This window comes from Pteropus medius, unplaced genomic scaffold (assembly GCF_902729225.1).
Source record: "Pteropus medius unplaced genomic scaffold, Ma_sr-lr_union100, whole genome shotgun sequence".
NCBI lineage: Eukaryota > Metazoa > Chordata > Mammalia > Chiroptera > Pteropodidae > Pteropus > Pteropus medius.
Genome location: NW_024355109.1, coordinates 623815 through 646636, shown reverse-complemented (window position 1 = coordinate 646636; position 22822 = coordinate 623815). Strand labels below are relative to the sequence as shown.

Sequence of the window (22822 nt, the reverse complement as noted above, 5' to 3'; positions counted from 1 at the left end):
AATCCCTCTACTGGATATTTACCCCAAAGACTTGAAAACCCATATCTGAAAAGATATTTGCACACCGATGTTCACAGCAGCATTATTCACAGTGGCCAGGACATAGAAGCAACGGAAGTGTCCTATGATAGATGATTGGCTAAAGAAGCTGTGGTACATATATACAATGGAATATTACTCAGCCATAAGAAGAGATGAAATACTGCCATTTGCGACAACAGGGATGGACCTCGAGATAATCGTGCTAAGCAAAATAAGCCAGACAGAAAAAGTTGAAAACCACATGATATTACTTATATGTGGGATATAAACCTGAAAGCAACAAATGAACAGAACAAACAAAAGAGACTCATGGCTGTGGGCAATGAACTAGCGGTTACCAGAGAGTTGGGGGAGGGGGAAGGGGGAAGGTAGATGGGGTAAAAGGGGTCTCATATGTGGTGACAGAAAAAGAATCGAAGTATGGGCAGTGAACACACATCAATGCAATATATATATATGTATGTGTGTGTATATATATATATATATATATATATATATATATATGACTTACTGTTAAATTACACACCTTAAACTTACTGAATTTTGTTAACTAATGTCGCCATAATAAAAATTAATTTAAAAAAAAGTGAACATCTCTCTGTTTTCTTCAAATGCCCACCACCATTACCACCACTACATGCAAAAACTCCCCTCACCCCCACTCCTACCCTGCCAGCTTCCTGGGTGCTCCTCCTGGCCTACCATTCCCATGCTCTGGGACTTTTCCTTATTGCTACTTCCTGTCAATCCTGCCCTGCATCATTCCTTCAAGATCATGCCTCCGCTTCTCAAAGTGGTAGCCAACATTCTCACAGCCCAGCTAGTGCTAATACGTGATAGGCTACTGCGGACTGAGCATAAATGAATCAGGAGGCTTTCCTAAAATTTAAAATGACAGTTTTATTCAAGGATTGTAAGATTTGCAAATGAAAAACACTACCAGGTAACACCCAGAATGTTATAAAAAAAAAAGCTGAAATTTCTTAAATTACATTCTTGAGAAGAATCCTGCATTCTTGGCCTTTGGATTGGTCTGAGTTGGCAATCTTCCAGATGTCTGGTGGTCTGGATAATAGATGTCAGGCAGTCTGGACACAAGTTCTTCATTCTTTCCTAAGTCCTTCAAAGGTTATCTATAGGAATTTATGTATCTCCAGGCATTGATGCACAATTGAAAAGTTCAAAAGCTTAAGTCCTTAGGCTAGTGAAAGTAATATAAAATCTATTTCTGTTGCTTCAGCCCATTTGATCTGAACCAGTTTTGTCAGTTTGACTATACAGACTCCACTTTAAGTCAGTTTAGCTGCACTGACTCCATTGTGTTTTCTTCACTCATTCCTCACTATGAATAAAGTGTTTTTACCCTTGGTGCTCTCCATCTTCCTTTTCTAACATCCTTCCTCTCCTAAGGTAATGTGTTACGTCATAGTGATTGGAGTTTCCCAGAGACACAAAATCTCAACACAGGAAGTGCTGCAGTGATGGAAATTGCTAGCCCTCTGGCAGAGACAGCAAGGAGAAGTTGGGAGCAAACAGATCTGACTATGTCCCCTTAAATCCCATCAAGGACAAAGTCACTTCTTTTCCATTTACATACGGCACATCCCTGAGAAGACTCTAAATGGAATACGCAGAACATCTCGCAGAGCATTTCACAGGGAAAAATGCCCTATGTGTTTGGGGGAAAGAAGGAAAGGAAGGAGGTGAGGATAAAAAAAAATTCATTCAACTGATACTAATTGAATATGTCCTCCATACCAGGCACTGCTCTAGGTTCTGGGGATAAAGCAGTGAACAAACGGTTTTGTTCCCTTTCTACTAGTGGTCTTTAAAATTTTCCATTGTAGAACTTTCTACCTTGGAACTTTGAGTTTGTATTTTCAAAAAGTTCTCCCAGTTATTTTGATTTTCAGCCAATGTGAGGAACACTATTGAAGCCTCAAGCTGAGATTCTCCTCATCAATTAAAAAAGCAACCTGCACTACTCGCTGCTGTTGACTTTTAGAAAACAATTTTGGTCTACGGCCATGTTACCCTGAACAAGCCCGATACCGTCTGATCTCGGAAGCTAAGCAGGGTCGGGCCTGGTTAGTACTTGGATGGGAGACCACCTAGGAAGACCAGGTGCTGTAGGTGTAAAATAAAATAAAATGAATAAAATAAAAAAATAGAAAACAATTTCGTTAAATATTTAGGTATACTTTTTCTTCACACATTATTCCTGCATCCAAGGTCTATTGGAGGCAAATGGGAAGAGGATGATGTTGGCCTTGGTGTTCTCCTAGTCTTTCCCCCAATACCTTGGGATCTCCTGATCTTCTCTACATGCCTATTTTTGTGTAATCAGGTTCCCCCGAAAAAGTATTCCAAGTATTATCTCAGATATTTATCAACCCCTTACCATCTGCCCGTCAATCATATTTGACAATATAACATGTGTTGAGGACTTTTGATAAGCCAGATGTTCTTACCAATATATACATATTTTATCAATCACGTAATCCTAGAAGCAACTCTATGTGGTAGGTATATATGAGGAAAGTGAGGAAGCATAAAACAAGGCCATTGTTACTAAGAATGAGCTCATTCTTTATGTATTGACCTGACTTTCCGTCTTTCTACTATGTCTCCATCATAATAATTAAGATCTCAAAGTTTAAAATTGGAAGAGAGAGAGAAGAAGGAGGAAGAGGAGAAAAGAAGGAAGAGAGTTCAAATCTGCCTCCACTTACTTGCTAAATAAGCTTCACTTCTTTAAGCCTCAGTTTCCACATCTGTAATAGTGAAATAATAATGCCTGCTCTACATACGAATATAAAGCTCCTAGTCTTGCATTGGCCACACAGCAGACTTTCAGTATGTGCTTATGGCAGCAGCCCCATAACTATCTACATACCCTGCTTTGTTTTCCTCTACAGTTCATGTCATCATTTGACATCATATTATATGTTATTATCTCTCTGTCCCACTAGATTACAAGCTCCATAAAAGAAAGATTTTTGCTTTATTCACCTCTGTATCCATAGCACTTACAATAAGCCCTAGCTCATGGTAGGCATACCACAGATATCTATTGAAAAAGTGGTTGTTATGGCCGTAACTATCCCTATAATAGCTCACTGCATACATAGTGGTTGCTGTATCAAAGCTTGGTATGTAGTTTGTGGCAAAACATTTACCATTTACCATCATCTTATATAGTCTCCCACCTCAGATACATTGGATGTATAAATGACCCACTGGCTGGGGTCATATATTTGAAGACATAGATCACAAGAACTAAGAGGGCCCCTTATAAAAAGATATCATAAATCACCTTGTGTGCTTTCTACCTTGGCTTCTTTGAGCAAAAATTGAATGTCGTGGCAATAAAAGAGAGTAAGCAACACAAATACATTTTTTCTTAGGTTTATTATACAGAGTCCCAGGCCCCTGTTGGGTCTGGCCATGTAGCTCACTGACTAATAGAGCCTCAAAGTGGTGGGCAGTCCCTTGCTCTAGTCCTTAGGTTGATTTCCTTGGGCTTTGCCCTCATTTTCCAAAATTGATTTCTGCCTCATCATTATAATCTATTTGATTGGGTGTCATGTCAAAACACATGACACTCTTTCATTTCAGTGACCCTAATTGCAAGAACGCTTCTGTTACTTTAAGGAACTGAATATTTGTGATCATCTGAGCTGGGTTATTAGACACAAAAGGGAAACATCTTTTCTTAAAGCTTTAGATATTATAAAAGTACATACATATTTGTTATTTAAAAAATTATAGGAATATTCAAGGTTAAGTCAAATCCCTCTAGCTCGATACCAATCATCCTATCCTGGCAAGCAGCCTCTGTGACGGTTTGGCATTTATCTTTCTCATCATGAAAAACAAAAGTAACTTGATTCACTCTCCTCCCTTGTCAGATTTGATATTTTAACAGCCACTTAAGAATTATAACCACTCATTTAAATTTTCTACTACAGAGAATCTGAGACACACACAAAAGTAGACAAAATAATGTAACATACCTGTCACCCACTCCAACCACATTCAACCCAGGGCCCACCCAAGTTCCCATCTACTTCCCTCAATTCAGTATTATTTGAAAACAAATCTCTCATACCATCCATACGTTGGCTGACTCTCTAAAGGAATGACCTTTTTAAAACAACACCATATGCCAATATTACATCTAAAACATTCTTTAATATTATTAAACATCCACTGTTCAAATTTCCAATTGTCTCATAATTGTCATAAATAGAAATTTCTTCAGCATTAAACAAATTCAGGTTATAAACAAGTTTCTCACATTATGATTGGATGATATATCTTTTAAGACGTTTTTCATTAACGAGACTGCCTTCCATCCCTTTTCCCCTTAAAATTTATTTCTAGAAGAAATCAGTTGTTTGATGCTCAGTTTTACACCATGTGAATTTTGCAGATTCCATCCCTGTGGTATAATTTAACATGTCCCTCTGCCTTCTTGATTCCTTTAGTTGGCTCTAGAGGCTTGATCAGATTCAGGTTCAGTTTGTTTTACAAGAGTTTTTCATAGTCTTTACTCTAGTTCTTCTATCAGGATGCCCATTATGTCGAGCTCTTTCTCTGTGATGTTTGTAACCACTGACGTTAAATACTGTGATCCATTATTTCATCAGAGGCTTGCGAGATAGCAAAATACATTTCATACATTAAGTATAATCCTTTCATAAGATAGAATTTTCTTTATCTACTTCTTAGTTGCCTAATTGTACAATTTATAAAGGAAAAGGAGGATAAATGTATGATTTTTCCCTATAATTTCTTTTCAGTATCAATATGAACTCATTGAGCTAAACATATTTGATGAGCCTGAATCCATTCTAGTATTATCTATCTATCTATCTATCTATCTATCTATCTATCTATCTATCTATCTATCATCTCTCTATCTATCTCTCTATTTATATTATAGTGACATTGGTCAAAGAAATCCAATAAGTTTCAAGTGTACAATTCAACAGTATGTCATGTATATATATATATATATATATATATATATATATATATATATATATATATATGCATTGTATGTTCACCACACATAGGTATTTCTTTCTGTCACCACATATTTGACCCCTTTTACCTCATCTACCTCCACTCTACCCGCCTACCCTCTGGTAACCACTAGTCTATTGTCCATGTCCACAAGTCTCTGTTTGTCATGATTGTTGCTTTTAGATTTATGGTACCTTTATCATTATGAAGTGTTCCTCAGTATCTTTCTTTACCTTTTTCAGTTCGAAGTCTATTTCTTTCGATATTAGTACTGCTTTTTCTACTGCTTTAGTACTTCCACTTTTCTCTAAATTCCATTTGCTTGAAATATCATTTTCCACCCTTTCACTTTGAGTCTTTGGAACTAAGATGTATTTCCTGGAGGCAGCATATGGTTGGGTTTTGTTTTTTGATCCAATCTGCAACTCTGTGCCTTTTTATTGGTGAGTTCAGTCCATTTACATTTAGGGTGATTATTGAAATGTGAGGTTTTCCTATAGTCATTTTATCTTTTGCTTTCTGGTAGCTTGGTGTTTCCATTGTTTCCTTGCCTTGCATTGCTATCTTTTTTTTTTAATTTGGTTTTAATTTTTTTTTAATTTATAGATTTTCCCTCTGGTTTTATGTTATATACTTCAGTTATGGATCTTTGGCTTGTGGTTACCATTATGAATATGTATATATATACAGTCATCTTTTCTTCTGCACATGCCTTATCTCCATTTTTGTGAATTTGGATCTTTGATTCCTCCCCTTTTGTTATTATTTTCCCAAAACATCCTTATGTATGCTGAACATTCATTTCTATCTTGCAATAGCAATTCTCTTCTTATTATTTAAGCTTATAATTCCCTGTTCTTAATAAGGGTTACACTACTCTGCTTCTGTCTGCCTGCTAGTCACCTTACTCATAGGTGTTTTTTCGTCATTTTGTTTCAGGTGAGCTGACCCCTTTCAGTATTTCCTGTAGTGCAGGCCTAATAGCAGAGAATTCTCTCAACTTTCGTGTCTGGAAAGGTCTTTATTTCTTCTTTATATCTAAAGGAGAGCTTAGCTGGATGCATTATTCTTGGCTGATAATTCCTTTCATTTAATAATTTGAATATTTGATTCCACCCCTTTCATGCTTGTAAAATTTGTGCTGAGAAATCTGAAGATAGTCTAATGGGTTTTTCTTTATAGGTTACCATCTTCTTTTCCCTGACTACCTTGAAAATTCTTTCTTTGTCATTAATTTTTGATAATTCTAATATAATGTGTCTTGGAGAAGGCCTTTTGGGGTTGAGATAATTGGATGTTCTGTTAGCTTCTTAGATTTGATGCTCCAGCTCATTCTTTAGATTTGGGAAATTCTCAACAACTATTTGTTTGAAAATGCTCTCTGATTCCTTCTCCTTTTCTTCTCCTTCTGTAATACTCATTATTCTTATATTTCCTCTCCTCATGGCGTCAGCTAGTTCTTGTATTTCTCTTTCATTATTTTTCATTCTTTGGTCTCTCTTTTCCTTCTGAATTATTTCTAGATTTCTATCTTCAATAATCCTTTCCTCCATTTGATCAGCTCTATTCCTAAGCTTGCTATTTCATTCTTCATCTCTGTTAGTATGTTTTTCATCTCCAGAAGTTCTATTTGGTTCTTTATGAGGGTTTCAATCTGCTTACTAAAAAACTCATTCTGTTGATTTCTTTTTTTCTCAACTCCTAGAATTGTTCATCTGAATTATTTTGGATCTCACTGAGTTTTTTCAGAAGTACAATCCTGAATTCTTTGTCATTTAAGTCACATATTTCATATATTTAAGCTTATTTTCTGGAGATTTTTCTCTTTCTGAGCTGCCTTGACACCTTGGTTGTTCATGGTGTTTCATAGACTATTTCTCCACCTAGGCAATGATGGGAGTGTATTCTGCTTTTCTTTTCTTTTTTTTCCAGGAAGATTTATTATATAGAGGTCTCACTTTAGCCTGCTGCTAAGAAGTGTTTTTCTTTTGACTTCCGGTAGGTGGTGTCCAAACCTCTTAGATCCCTACTTTGAGACTTAATAATGCCTTTTTTCCCCCACTTATAAATATTCATTCATGATTGCTACCCTCAGTGTCAGTCCCTGTCAGTATTAGCAACAGTATTGGTAGCATTTACTCAAATTCCCCTAGGGCTCCACAGTGGTCAGTCTTAGAGGATATCAACCAGGAGGATGCCCTCTTGGTTGGTGGGTGGGTGTTGCTGCTATCTCTGTGTGTCAGCTTGGGGCTTCACAACCACAGTTGCTAAGAAGCAGCTGTTGCTACTCTGCAGTTAGTCCCTGCACTGCTTTCTGCCCTGATCCCTGGTCTCTGCTGCATGGAGCTCAAGATTCCTCTGGCAGGGCTGTTTGGGGAATCGGTGGCAACTTCTCCCCTCTCCCTCCTACTGCAGGGAGATTTGGCTGTGAGAGGCAGCTTCTTTGTTCCTCCCAATCTACTGCCAACTCCCATAGTTCTGACCTCTGGAAGCTCTTATGTGCTGATCACTTGCTCAGATGTGCTTGTGTGCAGGTTGGGTGTTATTTGTTGAGTTTTAGATGGTCAGTTTATTGTTATTTCAAGGGGAGAGTTCTGGGGATATTGCTCGTTCTGCCATGCTTCTGACCAGTTATTATTCTTATTAATGATCAACTCATTTCATTGTGACCAGTGGGAACCTTTTTAAATTGGCTTCTTGAGACATTTTGAGATAATCCCAGTAGTATTACAGAGCTCCTTGCCTCTCGTATGACAAAATATTCCACATTCATCATGCATATTTCCTGCTCCAGTCTTCAAATCAGCTTTTTCTCCTGAAAGCTTTGATTTTTTTATTAGAAATCATATCTAGAAACACAATCTGGATGCTAGAGGTATGATCATTCTTAATAAATATCAATTTGCTCACATGTTTTTGGATGCTATAAAGAATTTTTTGAAAATTATATATGGTCATAAAAACACTTGGTTATTTAAGAATGAATTATCTAGATCTCTTGCTTCTTATAATTGCTTATCTATCTGTGTCCTTTCTGAGTCTAGGATTTTGAGAACATAAACTCTTCTTCACCAGTACCAGAGTTTATACATGCTAGACACTCAGAACAGATTTATTGAATGAGAAATATCAAGCTTCAGACACTGAAAGAAACGACCAAAACGAGTTTCAGAAATATGAGGAGAAATGGCAGCATTATTAGAATAACTCAGCAGCTTCTGAGGTAATAATTCTATTAGGTTCAACATGTGCTTAGTTGTTTAAGTCCATGTATGTTTGTTTAAGAAACAAATCCTTTACATCACAGACATATCTTACTTTTTAAAAATATCATTTCTGAGAAAAGATGTAAGTCTAAATTTCTTACTTCAGGTCATCTTCACCTGGACATTTCAATCTAAGATGGTTGTCAAATAGAGACACACACAGGCAAGGCAAGTCTGAGATAACTAAGTGTGTCCAGTAGGGCTGACAGTAATGGTGATCCAGTGGTGGTAGGGGCTTGGCAGTGGGCAGGGTAGAGGGGCTTGGCAGTGGGCAGGGTAGAGTGGTGGGGCAGGGCAGCTGATTGAGAGACGGGAGGCATTTGGTTGGTGGGTGGGGAAACACATGGGTGGAGTATGCTTGTCAAGTTGCGTATTGGCCCTGGTCAGTTCGGAGACTTTGAATGCAAGGAGTAGGATCTGAAATAGAGGTCCAGGTAGGAAGTGGGATAAAGCGATAGAGGCAGATGTGGCTGTTGTTAGGGGTAGAGACTGAAAGGGTATAAAAAGCTGCCCTTCCTGTGCCTCCCTCTACTTCCTCATCTAAATTTCTGCTGAAGTTTGCTCATGCAAGCCTCATCTTTGCTCTTTCTCCCGCTACTCCCTAACGCTCTCCTCTATTCTTCTTTCTGGCTGACCAAAAACCTCTCTCTTCAAGGTCCATGAATTGGCCATAATTTGAAATAGAAGAATGAGAATTTTTGCTTACTAATGGGAAAAAACCACAACTCCGGTTAGCTCCAGCAAAAGAGAGTTATTGTGAGGAAATAGATAGCTCTGAAGATTGACAGGCAAGCTAAGATAATCGGCCTTGGACATTGGCACAGCTCAGGGTAGCTCTGGGTGTGAGAGCAGGAGCTACAGGATGGGTTTCCTGGCAGAAAGGGCCTGGTCCAGGATGTTGCTGCTGGGATAAACCATTCATCATAATCTCAAAAGAGAACTTACTCAGTCAAAGTTACCAGAGGAAAGATCTTCTGAAGTGAGAGGTAACCCACTGGATTTACTCTCCCACCAGGACTACACATGATAGGGGAAGAGTGTTTGAAATTGGCAGTGCTACTAGGAAGAGGAAATGAATGCTGGTCAGCCAAAAAGAAAGATGATTTTTTTACTCAAAGACGCCAACTTATTATTTATTTGAAAAATGACAATGAATATGAAAACATAGTGTTAATAAATATTATAAATGCCCTATTTATTGTTTGTAATCAATATGCCAAGAAATATATCATTCATAGTCAGTGTTTCTTTTTTTACAGCAAAGCTGTAAGTTAGGCATGATGATTTTACCTGTAACTGATGTTCAGGAAGGTAAAGTGTAAGGCCACACAGCTAGTAATTGGCATAGATGGGATTTGAATTCAGGTCTACTGACTTCAAACAAATCACTTTTCCAAGCTGCCTCTCTGACAAACCCCACTCAGAATTAATTTATCTTTCTAATTTTATTTTTGACACCACTTTATTTATCATGTTTTACAATATTACTTTGGGCATGTTTATTTCTCACTCATGATCATTATCACGATTACTTAGTGATTCAAATGTTGTGATTTATTGCCTGAATTTTTAAAGTTAATGCCGTTTATTTTGTTTTTTTTAAATGTTTTTAATTAAAAGCTTACATCCTTTTTAGTTTCTTTTCCTCCCATGAGTCAGTGACCTTAAAATAAAACCTCATCCCTGAACTAAGGCCAGCAAAAAAAAATTCCTTTATTAAAATTAGCCAACCTTAAAAAAATGCCTTCTTTCCACACCCAAGTTCTTTTACAACTTCCCTCTACCCTAGCAGAAATAATCATCACAGCCTAGTTGTTTTTTCAAATTACGAAAATTTTCACAATATACAAAAGTAGAAAGAATGATATAATCAACCTCCTTGACCCAACTTTGACCATCAACTTTACCCACCCACTCTCATACACACCCTCACACACACACCCTCACACACACCCACACCCACACACATCCACCCTATACACACACCTTCACATAATTCTGCCCTCCCAGCTCGATGGTTTGAAAGCGCACCCATGACTTCATCTTCTAATATTCCAGAATACAGCTCTAAAATATAAGGATTCTCATAAACCTAACTACATTATTACCAAGTCTAACATATTTATTAAAAATTCCTAATGTTATCAAATATCCAGTCAGTAGTCAAATTCCCCCAGCATCCAAACCTGGTCCATACATTGCAACAAAATTTTTTAAGGAAACACAGCGTCTATAAACGCCCAGCCTTTACAATCTAATTTTATTTGAACACAGCTTTTTCATTTCAATTTTCTTTTAAAAATTAGATTCTGACTGGCTGGTAATCTAAGCTTGTCTAGGCCCTGAAGCTGCCCTTGGCTGCAAGCATGAAATGACTCAGGGTCCCTCAGCCCACATTTCCAAGTGAAGTAGGCCCATCTTGCAAATTAGTTATGGGAAATTAGGCTTTTTAAAAAAGCTTTTATTATTTTTCCTAAAGGAGCGAAGAAAGTTCTCTTAAATGTAGCATTTATTTGTGGTGGCATTGTTTATGGTAATTTCAGGTTAGAACTAACCTAAATGTCCATCAGAAGGGGGTTGGCTGAACAGACTATGGTTATGCCCAAATGTGGAAAACCAGCAGCATTTTTAAATAATGAAATTGCTCTCTATATAATAACATGAAAATGCTGAGTGCCAAGAGTTATAGGTGAATGAACATGAAACAATATGAGTAATGGGATCCATTTTTCCCTAAAAAAATAGGCGTTTCTATGTACACATAAAGAAATCTGAAAGGATAAGCTCCAAATCTTGGAGGGAAATTGTAAAATTGTGGAGAAATTTCATATTCTACTTTTTTACATTTTTATATCATTTAAATTATTTGACAGTGAGTGTATATTAGCTTTATAATGTGTGAAAAGAAATAGTTTCATATTGAAATACTATATTGTATACATATTATAAATATGTTATATTAATATTATATGACATATGGAATGTTATTAATACTATGAAATATATGAAACATAACATATAATGTATATAAGATAATGTACAAATAATCTCCCTTCTTCCTGTAATCTTTCCTTAATGTCAGAAATAATTTGAAGTTGACTTTACCACAGACACAATGTTTTCTTCAGTTGGAAAAATTTTTGAAGGTACAACTCAGTAGTCTTCCTTTAATCAGAACAATATTGAACAAGGACTGTGCCAGACACAGACCTAAGCTTTAGACACATTATCTCATTTAATCTCCAGAATAATTCTTTGGTATAAATATCATCATCTACATTTTACAATGAAAGAAACTGAAGCTTAGAGTAGCAAAGTCACTTGCTCAAGTTTTATCTGGGTCCCAAATCTCAGTCTCTTTCATGCTGAAGTCCATAAATATAAATACAAGGGCGGTTTTCCAAAATTCTAGGCTATAATTTTCTTGTGCGTCTTTTAAACAAGCCTAGTAGAGCCACCATGTTGGAAGGTCCCAAGACCATTCTCAGGTTTGATGATTTGTTAGGAGGATGCAGTATATATATGACCTCATGGCTATGATTTAGTACAGCAAAAGGAGGCAAAGCAAAATCAAAAAAGGAAAAAGGCACAAAGGACAAAGTCCTGGGGAAATCAGGCACAAAGCTCCAGAGTCCTCTCTCAGTGAAGCCCCATGGGATGCACTTAACTCCCTCAGCACAATTGTGACAACACCCGTGAAATGTCAACCAGGAAAGCATATTAAAGACTGAGCACTCAGGCTTTTTATTGGAGGCTGGTCACAGCGGCATCCTTTGTTTGGCACATATCCCAAATTCCAGACTCCCAGAAGAAAATCAAGTGTTCAGCATAACATCCTGTTTGTACAAATAGTTTAGGCACAGTGAGCTCCTCTTATCGGTTAATCATGGTAACCCTCCTAAAATTGAAATTCCCAATTGCTAGCCAAGGGCCACCCTTGTAAACAGACCTGCTGGCTATGTTAACTCTTTTCTGAACAGCCACCAAACAATTAAGAGTCAAGTACAATGAAAATAAAATTACATCAGCAGCCTCCCGTCTGCTTTCATGTGAAGCTAATCACAAATATCTCAGGAAAAAGATTTTTAGGAAATATATTTTCCCTCCAGAGACCGAGGATACAGTGCAGAACCTTAGTGTCACACTGATGAATCAGACAGCACTGCAATGCTGGTCCGTTTACCCATTTTTCACAGCACCTTCCGAGAAAGTTTAGGGCTGACATAAAACAATCCATAGGAACAGTGTTCTCTATAACTTCAGCAGTTCTCATTCAATTGCCTTGTGTAACGAGGGTCTTAGTTGTATTGGTGGAACTCCTCTTAATTTATTTTTTATTAATTTCAAGTATACAGTACATTGGTTAGACATTTATATAGTTTATAAAATGCTTCCTCTAATTGCTCCTTCTCTCCTCTGGTTTTCCATCTAGCCAATATATTAATGCTAACTGCATTCCCTATGCCGTGCTCTCCATCCCTGTGACCATCTATCAACTACTAATTTGTACTTCTTTAACCTTTCACCCCATTCTCCCAGCCCCCCAACTCCTCTCCCCTCCGCCCATCACCAAACTGACCACTATATTTGTGAGTCTGTTTTTGATTGGTTTGTTCTCTTTGTTCCTTAGATTCCACATATAAGTGAAATCATATGGTATTTATCTTTGTCTGACTTATTTCACTCAGCATAATAACCTCTAGTTCCATCCATGTCATTGCAAATGGTAGGATTTCATTTTTTTAATGGTTGAGTAATATTCCATTGTATTATATGAACCATAACTTCTTTATCCAATCATCTGTTGATGGGCATTTAGGTTGCTTCCATATTTTGGCTATTGTAAATTGTGCTGCCATGAATATTGGTGTGCATAGATCTTTATGAATTATTGTTTTGGTTTTCTTTGGATAAATACTCAGGAGTGCAATTGCTGGGTCAAAAGGTATATCCATTTTTAATTTTTTTGAGAAACCTCCAGTATTTTCCATTAGCTGCTCTACCAATGTGCAATCCCATCATCAAAGAGGGTTCCTTTTTCTCCGCATCCTCGCCAACACTGGTTCTTTGATTTATTGATGATAGTCATTCTGACAGGTGTCAGGTGATATCTCATTGTGGTTTTAATTTGCATTTCTATAGTGATTAGTGACCTTGAGCATCTTTTCATATGTCTATTAGCCATCTGTATTTCCTCTTTGGAGAAGTATCTGTTCAAGTCTTCTGTCCATTTTTTAATTGGATTGTTTGTGGGGTTTTTTTGTTGTATGAGTTCTTTATATATTTTGGATATTAACTTCTTTTCAGATGTGTCATTAGCGAATATCTTCTCCCAATCAGTCGGTTGTCTTTTTGTTTTGTTGATGGTTTCCATTGCTGTACAAAATCTTTTTAGTTTGATGTAATCTCATTTGCTTATTTTTTCTTTTGTTTCCCTTGCCCAGGGAGATATATCTAAAAAGAAATTACTGTTAGTAATATTAGAGGGTTTACTGCCTATGTTTTCTTCTAGAAGTTTTATGGTTTTGGGTCTTACATTTAAAGCTTTAATCCATTTTGAGTCTATTCTTGTATACAGTGTAAGAAGATGGTCCAGTTTCTTTTTTTTTGCATGTATCTGTCCGATTTTCCCAACACCATAATTAAAGAGACTGTCTTTACCCCATTTTATATTCTTACCTCCTTTGTCAGATATGAAATGAGTAGATTTATTTTGGGGTTCTCTATTCTGTTCCATTGATCCATGTATCTGTTTTCATGACAGTACCATGTGTTTTGATTATTGTAGCCTTGTAGTATAGTTTGATATCAGGTAGTGTGATACCTCCAACTTTGTTCTTCTTTCTCAAGATTGCTGTGGCTATTTTTTTTTTTTATGGTTCCACATAAATTTCAGGATTATTTGTTCTAGCACCTTGAAAAATGTCATTGGTATTTTGATAGGAATTGCACTGAATCTATAGATAGCTTTGGGTAGTATGGCCATTTGAATGATAATTCTTCCTACCCATGAGCATAGTATATGCTTCCATTTATTTGTATCATCTTCAATTTCTTTTTTTCAATGACTTATAATTTTCTGAGAACAGGTGGAACATCTTTTTAAAAGACGTTTGGTTTTGAACTTCTTGGTCACAATTTTGGTCTTCTCTTTGATAGTCATTTCCAAATGACTTGTATACAGAAAGCCATATTGAAGAAGAACTTAGCCAAGGACCTGATCACTCTGCAGGTTCTGTCCATCCCAGCTTAGTTTGTCATACTTGAAAACTCTAGCCTTATTTTGGGGGTGATAACTTTTGCCCTATGCTTTTTATGTGAAATATTGCACTTTATACATCCAGGAACTCCCATCCAAGGTTTTTGGATGGTGTTGATTTAAGATATGCTACCTGATGTATGTCATAATATGTTCAGAGCCAGAATGCAGCAAATTGAGGATTTTCCAAAGCACTAGACCAACTTGTCTGGTTCACATGTTCTCGCTTGTTCGCAATTGAATCTTTACTGAAAATGATGGAAATGCACGATTTGAAGATGGCTGCACTTACAAAATTTGAGTAGAAAATTTAAAACTCAGCTCAGTTCTGGTACTATTTATCATGTTTTATTATAAACATAAGGTTTGCATTTCTTTCCCACACCCACGCCAGCTTGTTAGAGCCATCAAGAGTCTCATGTTGGACTCTGGGCTTGGAAATCATTGAAACTGCACATCTGTAAGTACACCCCTAGGGAATAACACATAACATTTGCAAAAAAAATGTTATTTGGGAACTTTATGTGCTTTTATGGAGTGCCCTAAAAGGAAATTTTCACAAATATATTAGGCAATGTTCTTTCTGTTTTAAAATTTGTTTTAAATTTCTGTGCTTGGATTGAATAATCCTCAGTCAAAGATATTCAATAATCTTAAATAGGTAGGTAATTTCTACCTATGAGTAACTGTGAATTGGCATATTAAAAACATTCCATAAAAACAGAGAGTGTTGCCTATTCTTTCCTTGCTTCATTTGGTGATCAATCACCTAGTACCTGATAATTTCTCTTTATTGTTTACTGACCAATAGTGTATCTCCTGCTTTGTTACTTAATACTTCAGGCCTTTGTCTACTCTCCACAAAGCTCCCTAAAAGCAACGACTATAGTTTTATTTTTATTCATCTCTGTGTCAAACAAAGTGTGGTAAAGGTAGCTGGTACTTACTAATCTTTTGCTGAAGGGATGAAAAGATAAATAAATGAACAGATTGTAAGCTCCTGAATACTGTGGGCTATCTATTCCAGGATCTTCCATGCAGTGTTTACTAGATAAATACTTGTTCTCCTGAAGGAGAATCTGAGTACTCACGTAAATCCAGAAAAGAGGATGTGCCATATTGCTTCTCTATAATCAAAAATTCACAAGAAATTCTCATCTCTTAGAGATACATGCCAAAATATTTATAAATGAAAAATGTTAAGTTTGGGATTTGCTTCAAAATAATTGGTAGCAAATGGGAGAATGAGTACAAGCATAGCTAAAAAAAGATTAACCATAGTTGATGCAGTTGAAGCTTAGTATATGTTCAAAAGTTTTCATGATAAAGCTTTACAGTGAACTCCACAAGTACTATAGTCATCTAACCTGTTTATGGATGTTTATGTGCTCATTCTAGTATGTTATTTTCCCTGGGGGAAAAGAGGTACCACAGTAGTCTCCCCTCGTCTACGAGAAATTGTAGAAATAAACAATTCGTAAGTTGTAAACTGTATGCCAATCTGAGTAGCATGATGATATTCTGTTGTCTTGTCCTGCCCCTCCCAGGACATGAATCATTCCTTTGTCCAGCACATCCATGCTGTATACACCACCCTCCCATTAGGTAGCCATCTATTATCAGACTAACTATCAGTATTGCAGTGCTTGTGTTCAAGTAACCCTTATGCTAGTCTAACACTACATCACAATACCTATATCATTCACCTCACTTCATCTCATCATGTAGGCACTGTATCATCTCACATCATCATAAGAAGAAGTACTGTGAGTACTGTGCAATGTTTTAAGACAGAGAGGCCACATTCACATAACTTTTATTTCAGTGTATTGTTACCATTGTTTTACTTAAATATTAGTTGTTGTTGTTAATCTCTTACTGTGCCTAATTTATAAATTAAACTATCATAGGTATGCATGTATAGAGAAAAAATAGAATATATAGAGTTTGATACTTTCTGAGGTTTCAGGCATCCACTAGGAGTCTTGGAACGTATCCCTCTCAGATAAGGGAGGACTATTGTATTGATTACCTACTAAAGTGAACGTTTGTCAAGCTTTCTGGCAACTTTTTAACCTTTATATGTTTGGAGAATTTTATACCTTTTGAGTCCTTCCTTTCCCAATACAGAAACCAGAAACTCACTTTTCCAATTTCCTTTGTGGCTAGGGTATAGATATGGAAACTGAACTCTGTCAATCAGAAGTGCCCAGGTCAATCATCAATTCAGAAATGTGATATAAATAAGGGGTTGTCTGGAAGAATTGTTTTTGGCAAGGGTGACAGGAAGGCAGCACTGGCTGGGTTGCACCCCTTGTCCAGGCCTGTGTCTCCCACTGAAGCAGTCAGTATTGTAATTGGGCACCATTCCTGCTCCTTAACGTCCAAGCCTGATTTCCTGGGCCCCCCAGACAGTCTCATGTTCTTTAACAAATGTCTTTACATGAACTAAAGTAGGTTTGCCTTTTTGTTTTTGCAACTAAATTCCTTGATGAAATATCAACCTCATACTAGGTATTTGATATTTAGTACCTCATTAAACTGGAAACAATAACCCGATAAGGTTTGAAAAGAGAGCAGTATTATGAAAAATCTTGTTGGCCATGCTCAGGAGTTTGAAATTTATTTTGAACATAAAGGGGAGCCACTAGATATCACTTTGAAAAGGAAGTTATGAGGCTACAGATACAGTGGGGGAAAGCCTGAATTATCTCATGACTTTCTCAACCAACAAAAAGGAACAGGAGCCAAGTTAAACACAATAACTCTAGGATGTCTCTGCAAAGTAAAGGCATCCACCAGGGGGCGTAGCTCGCTCAAGCATCTGGTCCTCTCCCTAAGGAGCAGTTTGCCTGTGAATACAATCTCCTTACCGAAAAGTCAATTCTCCCTTTCCCATTATGGAAATAGATATACAGTAAGGAAAGTCACTTCAACTAACTATGCTAATCAAATTTATCCTTCATTTAAACATAAATGAGCCCATGTGCCAGACAGAATAAAGGCCTGGGAATTATGAATAAATTAGGTTATATGGCAAAGGGGAATTAAAGTTGCAGATGAAATTAAAGTTGCTAGTCAGCTGATGTTAAAATAGTGAGATTACCCTAGATGTCCAGGTTGGCCATATGAAATCACGAGGGTCCATAGAATTGAAAGAGAGAGGCAGAATGGGAGGCCAGGGTGACATGTGAGATGACCAGGTGATCTGCTGTGGCTGCTTTGATGATGGAGGAGGGGCCATGAGCCAAGGAACATGGGTGTCTCTAGAAGCTAGAGAAAGCAAAGAAACAGAGTCTCTCCCGGAGCCTCTAGAAAGAAACACAGTCTTGCAAACACCTTGATTTTATTCCAATAACACCTTTGTTGTACTTCTAACCTACAACACTGAAAGACAGTAAATTTGTGTTGTTTTAAGCCACTGTTTGTGATAATTTGTTACAGCAACCATAGAAAGTTAATACAGCCCCCAAGGATGAAAATCATTAGTGTAGGAGAATTACCATGATAAATAAACAAATGATTACTTTAAGAATGACCTAGAAGAGTTCTGATCAGTAAGAAGTTAGATATTTAAGAAGTGCTATTGACTGATGATTTCCATTTCCTAAAAAATAAAAATAAAGCTACCAAAGGTCAACAAGTGTAGAGTCACAAACACAAAACCCAGTTAGGAAAAAAATCCAGCATTGGCACTGAGCAAGCCCTTGGGGTGTCGCACTATCAGCCTTTGTGAGGCACTGTTTAGCACCAATAAATTGAGGTTAACATCTGTTCTGGTTAAAGTAGTGTTGATAGGATTAAATGAGGTGGTATAAATGTCTGTACTGTACAGTCAGTGCTACACAAACAAGTTATTTTTTAATTGTTATTGCTAGTTTGTGGCTAAATCATCAGTGGAGGGACCACCTAAACAATCACAGACATTCCGTTATTTGGACACCATCCAAGTGACATCATCATCACATTTGGTACTGCACATTTAATAAATATTATTGAGGCATAGAGTATGATGGTTAAGAGCACAGGCTATCGATTCAGACAGACTTGAATTCTGCTTCTGTGTGCCATTAGGTGAATTACTTAACCACCTCGCCTGTAAAATGTGAATAATAGAGTTGCTATGAAAAGTGAAATGAGATAATGTCAATAAAGTACTTGGCACAAGCGCCCAGAATGTATCAGGGACTCAGCATAATGGTAGCTGTCATTATTAATAATGAGGACTTATTATACAAGACATATGCCACTTTTGAACATTTAAAGATTTTTTACACATATTATTTCATTTGATTAACAAAGCCTCCCTTAGAAAGAAGCAAGGCAAGTTTACATCCATTTTTCAGATAAGAAAAATGATGCACAGAAAAGAAACATACCTTGCTATAGTAAACTAACACAAGAATTGGTTTCACCTGAAAATATTTAGGGGAACTAGATAGCTAGAGTAGTCCAGGAATAAATTTCCTTATGTTCACACCAATAATACTAGAAATACTACAGAAAATGAATAATAAAAATCTTCAAAATAATTTATTCTAAAATACCATTCAGTAGGAAGACAGTGGTATCCTAGAGAAGGAGAATTTGGATAGATTTTTAAAGGCCATTCAAAGTGGAGGGGTAGATTGAGGCAAAAATCCCCTGCCAAGTGTGTTTGGTCAGAGTTTAGAGGATAAACTGTGATAAGATCTATAAGAGGAGTTGGAATCATTACAAAACAAACATCTGTATATACTCTTTCTTATCCAAATAAAAATCACGGGGAGAAAATTAATTTTACATGTAATCACCTTAGAACAAGATATGTGGAATGTTGTTCAATGGTGTCTTCCATTACCTCATGGTAAAGTTTTCAGTGAGTTCTTTGGCTTTTCATCAGCTGATAACAAAAGTCAACTAATGAGAAGAATTTAACAAGAAAAAAATGAACTACATTAAAAAGGATATTAAGAAAACAATTACATTTGCAACAGCATCAAAAAGAACAAATACTTAGGGATAGACTTAACCAAGAAGGCAAAAGTTATACTGAAAGTTACAAAACATTGCTGAGAGAAATTAAGGGCATAAATAAATGGAAAGATATTCCATGTTCATGGATTGAAAGACTTAATATTGTTAGAATGTTATAATACTCAAAGTGATCTACAAATTCAATACATTCTCTATCAAAATTCCAACAACAAATTTTGCAGAAGTAGAAAAACTCATTCTAAAATTCATATGAAATCTTAAAGGACCTTGAATAGTCAAGAGTCTTGAAAAAGAAGAACAAAGTTGGAGGACTCAGTTTTCCTGATTTCAAAACCTGCTACAAAGCTGTGGTAATTAAAACAGCATGATAGTGGCATAAAAACATACATAGAGACTGTTCTACTAAATATTTGTGTCCCCAGGATAACACAGGTCGCTCCACCCAGGGAATTCCCTGAGATTCTACCTTCCCAAACTTGCGGGCCCACCCAAGCCTCTTCCAGAGGTTGATTCCATACAAATGGGCTTTCTTGGCTCCTGCTTCAAACTTTCATAAAAGCTTTCAAAGGCTCGCAAAACCCAAAGAAGCAGCATCTAGCCTCGGCATGCCCTTGCCGAGCAGCCTCAAGCCCCGCACTAGTGGCAGCCAGCCTCAGTTTCTGAGTTGGCCCCTCGAGGCACCTATAAGCCCAGCACGAGTGGCAGCCATCTGTGGATTGCTTGGTGACTCTTACCAGGCGGCCCTGGAATTGCATAGGCTGCAGCTGAACTTGGCCTGCAGCTGGACCCCTCCCAGGACTGTGCCATTGAGCCCCACAGGACACCTACTATATGAGGCCACTCTACTAAGACTGGGAGTCATAGGAGCCCTACCTAATACATAGAAACAGACACAGAGAGGCTGCCAAAATGAGGAGACAACGAAGCGTGTCCCACATGAAATAATAGAACAAAGCTCCAGAAACAGAATTCACCAAAATAGAGACAAGCAATCTACCAGATGTAGAGTTCAAAACACTGGTTATAAGGGTGCTCAAGTAACTTAGAAGAATAGTAGATGAACTCTGTAAGAACTTTAACAAAGAGATAGAAAACATAAAAATAGAGATAAAAAAAATAATAGGGAGCCAGTCAGAAATGAAGAATAATAAACCTGAGTTAGAGAGTATGTTAGAGGGAATCAACAGAGTGGATGAAGAGGAGGATGGAATTGGCGACACAGAGGATGGATGGTGGAGGACACCGAATCAGATCAGCAACAAACGAAAAGAATTCAGAAAAACGAAGATAGTTTAAGGGGCATCTGGGACAACATCAAGCATAACAACAGTCACATCATAGGACTACCCTACAAGGAGAGAGCACAAGTAATTGAAAACCTATTTGAAGAAATAATGATGGAAAACTTCCTTAATCTGGTGAAGGAAGTAGACATACAACCCCAGGAAGTTCAGAGTGTCCCAAACAAGATGAACCCAAAAAGGCTCACACCAAGGCACATCATAATTAAAATGCCAAAAGGTTAAAGACAAAGAGAGAATCTTATAAGCAGCAGGAGAAAGACAGTTAGTTACCTACATGGGAGCTCCCATAAGACTGGCAGCTAATTTCTCAACAGCAACTTTGCAGACCAGAAGGGCTTGCCTCAAAATATTCAAAGAGATGAAAACTCAGGACTTACCGCCAAGATTACTTTACCTAGCAGAACTATCATTTAGAATCGAAGGAAACATAAAGAACTTCCCAAGAAGTTCAAGAAAAGAAAAAGCTAAAGGAGCTCATCACCACCACGCCAGTATTACAAGAAATGTTGGAGGAACTTCTTTAAGAAGAAAAAACATATATCAAAAATCTAAATAAACAATGGCAATAACTACATATCTATCAACAAGTACTTCAAATGAAAAAGAATTAAATGATACAATCGAAAGATAAAGTGGCTGAATGGATAAGAAAACAAGACCCTTATATAGGCTGCCTACAAGAGACTTGCTTAGGATTAAAAGACACACACAGACTAAAAGGAAGAGGATGGAAAAAGATATTTCATGATCGATCTAGAGGGAATTGTGCTGAGTGGAGCAAATCAGATAGAGGAAGACAAATGTCATATGATGGCATGTATATGTGGAATCTAAAGAACAAAATAAACAAACAAAAACAAAAACAAACTCATAGATACAGAGAACATTTTGAAGATTACCAGATGGGAGGAGGTTTGGGGAGTGGGTGAAAAGGGAGAAGGGATTAAGAAGTACAAGTTGGTAATTACAAAACAGTCATGGGTATATAAGGTATAGAATAAGGAATATAGCCAATAATATTGTAATTACCATGTACAGTGTCAGAGAGGCACTAGATTTATTGGTGTGATCGCTTTTTGAGTTTTATAGATGTCTAATCACTATGCCGTACACTTTAAGCTAATATAATAATGTATGCCAACTATAAGTTGGACCCATAACTTACATTATATACAAAATTAAGTCAAAATGGACCGAAGACTGTAAGACTTAAACTGTAAGTTTTAAAACTATAAGACTCCTTGAATATACTATAGGGGAGAAACTTCATGATATTGGGTTTGAATATGACACTAAAAACACAAGTGACAAAATAAAAAATTGGCAAATCGAAGTACATCAAAATCAAAATCTTTTGTGTATCAAAGGACATTATCAACAGAGTGAAATGGCAACCCATAGAATGGTAGAAATTATTTGCAAATCATAAATGTGATAAGAGAATAATATCCAGACTTTATAAAGAACTCCTAAATCTCAGTAACAAAACAAACTACCCAATTCAAAAATGGGCAAAGGACTTGTATAGACATTTCTCCAAAGATATGTGAACAGCCAATAAAAACATGAAAAGATGCTCAACATCACTAATCATTAGGTATGTGCAAATCAACACCATAATGAGATACTACTTCACATCCATTAGAATGGCTAATATAAAAAAAAAAATCCCCACAAAACCACAAACAAAACCAACCACTTCCCTCCACCCCCAAAAATAACAAAGTGTTGAGGAAATGTAGAGAACTATAGTGTATTGCTGGTGGAAATGTAAAATGGTGCAGATACTGTGCAAGACAATATTAAGCACAGAATTGCCATATGACCCGGCAATGCTGCTTCTAGGTATATACTCCAAAGCATTGAAAGCAGAGACTCAAACAGCTATTTGTACACCAATGTTCATAGCAGCATTATTCTCAATGACCAAAAGGTAGAAACAA

At 36.9% G+C, this 22822-nt stretch overlaps 1 protein-coding gene and 1 pseudogene across 4 annotated transcripts in view; one reads left to right on the top strand and one right to left on the bottom strand.

Annotated features, from left to right (window-relative positions):
• Positions 1-22822, bottom strand: part of LOC120598328 (cytidine monophosphate-N-acetylneuraminic acid hydroxylase) — a 234473-nt gene that overhangs the window by 92037 nt on the left and 119614 nt on the right. The window lies entirely within an intron of this gene.
• LOC120598406 (uncharacterized) lies at positions 2060-2178 on the top strand (annotated as a pseudogene).